At 45.3% G+C, this 5,630-nt stretch overlaps 1 non-coding gene across 1 annotated transcript; it reads left to right on the top strand.

Moving 5' to 3' along the window:
- The first annotated feature begins 2,323 nt into the window (after positions 1 to 2,323).
- On the top strand, positions 2,324 to 2,430 carry LOC112084853. Its single transcript, XR_002898511.1, has one exon. It is a non-coding gene; the product is annotated as a small nucleolar RNA R71 (small nucleolar RNA).
- The last annotated feature ends 3,200 nt before the right edge of the window (positions 2,431 to 5,630 follow it).

Genomic DNA, 5,630 nt, shown 5'->3' with positions numbered 1-5,630 from the left:
GTGGGTGCATATATCAGGAGAGATCCCTCTAATGTCAGCCAAGGAATACACTATGGCTCTCCTGAATTTTCTTATTTCATTAAGCAATGCACGTTCTTCATGTTCAAGCAAGTTATCGTTTATGATCACTGGAAAAGTAGAGTTTAGACACAAGAACGCATACCTGAGCCCTGTTGGTAGAGGCTTGAGCTCAACAGGGGGCGCATCTGCCTCATTCCAATCGGCATCAAAGCTGCATTGGCCCGGAACAGCTTCCTCGGCCTTTTCCTTGTTCTCGCGCTGTTCACCATCGGCCTCGGCACAAGCTGTCACGGCCATGATATCCCGAGGTGTCTCCTCTATACCCTTGGATCCCTCGTTGTCTAAAATGTCGAGGCCACTCTTCTTGAGCTCTAGAAACCTCGCATCAGCTCCAAGTTCCTTCGGTTGGTCCAAAAGACGCTTGTACACCTCGCTTTCCTCGTTCATGAACCCGTGCTCGCTTTGTTCCCGTGTCAAGACCACTTGTAACGGGTCTTCTGCGTTTAACTCTTCTAGGAGCTCATCAGCTAGCTCCTCCATAACTTCCACATAGAAAACCTGACTTCCAATGGTTGGTTTCTTCATCATTTCCTTCACGTTGAACTTCATAATCTCGGAACCGATGTGTAGTTCAATCATACCTCCTCTCACATCGATTATAGCTCCTGCGGTCGCCAAGAACGGTCGCCCAAGATGATAGGGTCTAATGGTTCCTCGTCCATCTCAAGAACTATGAAGTCTGTGGGGATTTCTATCTCACCGATCCTTAAAGGTAAATCCTCAAGCAAACCCACCGGTAAGCGAACCGATCTATCAGCTAATACAAGAGAGATCTTGGCCGGCTTGTAGCTTTTGTATCCCAATCTCTTGGCCACCGTGTAAGGCATTAGGATCACAGAAGCTCCAAGATCACATAAGCAGTTTGAGAACTTTAAGTGACCTAAAGCACACGGTAAAGTAAAGCTGCCCGGATCGGATAGTTTTCTTGGTATAGATCTTCTTTGTATTATGGCGCTGCACTCATGGCTCAGTATTACCATACCCTGGAGCTCCTTTGTCTTGTTGAGGATCGCATCTTTTAGAAACTTTCCAAGCTGAGGTATAGCTAAGAAAGCATCTATGATGGGTAAGGTAAGTTGCGTGTTCTCCAAGTGTTTCTCAAAGAACGCTTTGGCTTTGTCTAAGATTTTCTTTTTGAAACGCCCTGGGAATGGTATCTTGGGTTGGTAAGGTGGTGGTCGAACGTAGGGCTTTTCAAGCTCAGTTATCTTTTCCACCTCTTTTCATTTGTCCTTGATCGGTTCTTTCTCAAAAACCGCTTCTTTACGTGCATCATCTGAGGCTGCCTCCCCCTCTAATTGCTCATTGACCTCAATGAGCTTTGTCTTAGGCGTTGGAGCTTGTAATTCCTTACAACTCCTCAATGTGATGGCGTTCACATACTCTTTGGGGTTCGGCTCCGGCTTACCTGGTAAAGCTGGGCCTCTTGATGATGTAGAGGCTTGGTTTTGCTTAAGCTCTCTGATATCTTGCTGCATTGTCGCGTGCTGGCTCTCAACTCTCTGCTGACCTTGTAACAGTTGCTGTAAAATCCCACAGACATCGGTTCCCATCTGATTCTGACCCGTTCCCTGAATCTGTTGCTGATTACCCATCGGCTGCGGATTGAACCCTGGTGGAAACTTGTGTTGCTGCGGTTGGCTGGTGAAGTTGTTACCTTAAGCCGCTTGATTCTGCTGAGTGTAGCCTTGCTGTTGCCCACTGAACTGTTGCTTGGGCTCGAAGGTATTCTGAAAAGGAGCTTTTTGAGCATAGCTTTGTTGATGTTGTTGAGCAGGGTATACTTGGTCTTGAGGGTTAGCTACATTTGGGTTTCTGTATGAGAGGTTTGGGTTAGTGCTGTAGTTGTTAAACCGCTGATATCTCTGCTGATTCCCTATGTAGTTCAGCTCCTCTTGAGTTAGACCATCTTCATTAACATTGTCAAAACTTGGCCCTTGCTCATCAAACTCGCCTACAAAGTGTATTGGCTTTTGAGTCGCCATTAAAACCTTGTCAAAGCTTGCTCTGAAGCTCTCTTATATCCTTTTTCATGCGTTGTTCATCACTAGATCCCTCTGTACGGTTTTCTCTATCAAAGTCCTCTCCATACGTGTCATTGGACATGGCTAGGTTCTCGACTAGTTCCATTGCCGCATTGATCTCTTTCCCAAGAAAATTTCCATTTGAAGCTGTATCGAGTTGGTTTCTGATCTTGGGGAGTGCACCTCGGTATAAAGTACTCAAGAGGGATGCCTCGGAGAAGCCGTGGTGTGGGCATTGGTTAGTATAGCTCCTAAACCGTTCCCAAGCCTCACTAAAGCTCTCGTTGTTGTGTTGCGTGAAACTTGAGATCTGATTCCTGAGCTTAGCCGTGCGTTATGTGGAAAAGAACTTTGATAAGAACGCCAGTTTACACTGCTCCCATGTTTGTATAGAACCCCTCTGGAGGTTCTTTTCCCACTGGTGAGCTTTATCACCGAGGCTGAATGGGAACAAACGTAGCTTGAAGCTATCTTCCGAGACGCCATTAATCTTGGTTAAGTCGCAAACTCGATCAAATTGATCTAGATGCTCAAGCGGATCCTCTCCGGCCAGACCGTGAAACTTTGAGTTCTGCACCATATTGAGCAGGGAAGCTTTAACCTCAAAGTTGTTATTTTGGACTGGTGGAGCTTGAATCCCGGCTCTATATTGGTGCGCATTAGCTCGGTCATTTTCTCCCACAAAGACTGGAGGAGGTTGTCTCTGAGCTTGTGGCGGTGGCGGATGAACATGATGGGCTTGTTGCTCGTTTCTATTCGCTTGTTGTTGGTTTTGCTGAGCAAGCCTCTCGTTTCTTTGAGCCTGTTGTTGGTTTACATAGGCTTGTAGTTCATTTCTTCCTGCCTGTGCCTGATTAGCCTGAGCCTGGTGCTCGGCTTCCTGAGCCTTTTGCTCGATCCTTTGCTGTTCTGCCATTCCAAGTCTTTCAAAGTGCCTTTCTCTCTCGCGAGCTCGCCTCTCAATCCTGTTGATGTTATTGTCGTACGGTAAAGGCGGTTCTGTGCTACGAGACCTGGTTTTCATGCACCTGAAATCAAAACAAGAACTTGCAAAAGAGTTAGTAAAACAAAAGAAAGTAAAGTCTTGATCTTAAGAACGAATAAAAGACTAATGCTCCCACAAGTTGGCAACGGCGCCAATTGATAACTAAGAGTTTTCACTCTTTAAAGAGGTTATCAATACCCCTGTCCTTGTAGTACAAGGGGTTATCAAACCAAACTTGTAGTGGAGACACTAATCTATGCTATTTGCAATCTTAAGTCAAGATGGAATGATGAGGGTTTTAACTAAGCTATTTAACGAGTAAATAAACATGTAAATGAGACAGAGGATGAGTTTTAAACTAAGTGAAGATGCAAATAACAGGCAGATGATTCGGATGATGATAATATATGATAAAGGAAGAAGCTTTAGACAGGATACTTGACTCGGGTGCTTCCAAGCTAGACTAATGGGTTAATGAATCATTTTATCAAGCGATTTCATTTAACTTTGAACTCAAGGCATGTTAATCTTCTCATGAAAGCATTAAACATCTAAACTGATCCTCTTTCATACCAAAATCCCTTTTGAGAAGCACGAATCAGTCAGCAATAGGATTCAGTTCAAAAATGTCATTTAAGAGAACAAACTATCACTCTCGCGATGAAAGACTCTTAAACCCTTAACTGAGTGGTTCAGACATTTCTACAAACACTTTTGATGCGAGATATGTCTCAGATCTGAACCTCAAGTGATGTGCTTGGATCCAGCCTAGAGATCTCGTCGGTTAAGGAATGAAACATGCAAGACTAGACACCTAAACCCATTAACCTATCTTGAAAGCACCCTAATCTACCTATCTAAAGCCGCTTAAACGACTACTCACTGATCATAACGAGCTCACTAAGTCTTTTGCAAGACGTGTAGCTTGTCATGATAAGGAGTTTGATACTGGATGATAAAAGAAATAAAGAAAGAACAAGATTCTGATGCAAAAACGAGATATTGGATTAGATTAATCAAGTTTCACAAAAGAGGCAAGTTCTTAAAGCTAAAAACAGATAAGAGATAAGATGATTAGGTTTTTGGTCCTCAAATGTATTTATAGCAAAGGGAAAGTGTCGCGGGTCAGCCCGGAACAAACCGGGTACTGAGCCGCCTTCTTGGGTTGATGGGTGAGTGCCACGGTGTGTCGGAGAGTGAAGGCGAGGTCTTTATGTCGAGGAGTGCACGTGAGTCAGGATCCGAATGAAGATCTCGTGAAGAACACGTCAAGAACATGCATGAACCCTAGTCTTTGATCCATCCTCACGTGAGTGTTCTTGAGCCATCTTGTTCTTGATTCTGGGTTTGTGACAAGGGACCTCGGCATAAAATGCTGAGGGGCTTGGTAGTCGAGGGGTTCGGGAGAACAGAGTCCGGCATGCACGCCGAGGCCATTACATCGAGGTGCACGTTCAACACTTAGTCGTTTCCAGATTTATTTCTTACGTGTGCATGCCTTGATCTCAACATGCCGAGGTATCGGCACGAGGTCTAGTCCAAAATACTCCCAAGATATTAGCCTTGACTTGAGCAATGTCGAGGTGATGATGCCGAGGCCTGAGAAAACACTTAGCGTGTATCGCAACTCTTTTAGGCTCGTATCCACCATATTGCTTTCCGGAAGCAGTAACTTTCAACACACAACTCCAATTGCTCTGAGACCAGTTCCATAGTCAAGATGACTCAATAAGCTCGAACTTTGGTGAAGAAACCGTCTGAGCTTGGGAAGTGGAAGGCTTCCTGGATTTCACATCTTTGCACCGCATTGGAATCACTGGAAAACAAGCTTTTGGACCGATGTGAACTCCGGAGACTTTATCTTTCAAACCACTGTTCCGAATAGAGCGATTCTACCTGTTCTGAGAAGGTCTCTCACAGATCTCAAACTTTGATGAAGACCGGGCAAGCTAGTTCGGATCGAAAAGGCTCCGTCCGCCGTGATCTTTGGAATCCGCCGTTCGGTATTCGAGTACGCGCAGTACTGGTGCACCTTCCGGAAGCTGTATCTTTCTCCCCACTGGTCCGAATTGGATGATTCCAACTGTTCTGGGATCTTTGCTTGATTATCTCCAACTTTGATGAAGACCCCGCAAACTGACTCGGACCGGAAGGCTCCCCGGATTGCTGATCTTTGAAACGCGCGGGCAAGGACAGGTTTTGGTCGAGAAAAGCTTCCCACGGTAAGGAAAATGACCGAGGGTTATGTACCGCGGTAAGCTTTTTGGCCGTAAAATTCTTCTCGCCTCGGCTAAAAACTTGACCCAGGTGATTTGCACCCGATACTCGACCCAGGCTGATTTTGGTCGATCGGTAAGGGTTTTGGTCGGTAATGAGCGTTCGGTAAGCTTTTTTACCGAGGTTTCTGTCCAGTCGGTACGAGTTTCGGCCGAGAAATTCCTCCAAGCGGTTTTCACCATTTTTGACCCTTTTCTTCACCGTTTTCTTCTCTGCTCCTCTTCTCAAGCTCCAAATGACTTCCAAAGCACCTGATAAAGACT

The sequence above is a fragment of the Eutrema salsugineum genome, unplaced genomic scaffold (genome assembly GCF_000478725.1).
Source record: "Eutrema salsugineum unplaced genomic scaffold, Eutsalg1_0 scaffold_4, whole genome shotgun sequence".
In the NCBI taxonomy this organism is placed as follows: domain Eukaryota; kingdom Viridiplantae; phylum Streptophyta; class Magnoliopsida; order Brassicales; family Brassicaceae; genus Eutrema; species Eutrema salsugineum.
Note: the sequence above shows the minus strand (reverse complement) of the source record. Positions and strands in the feature narration are given on the sequence as shown.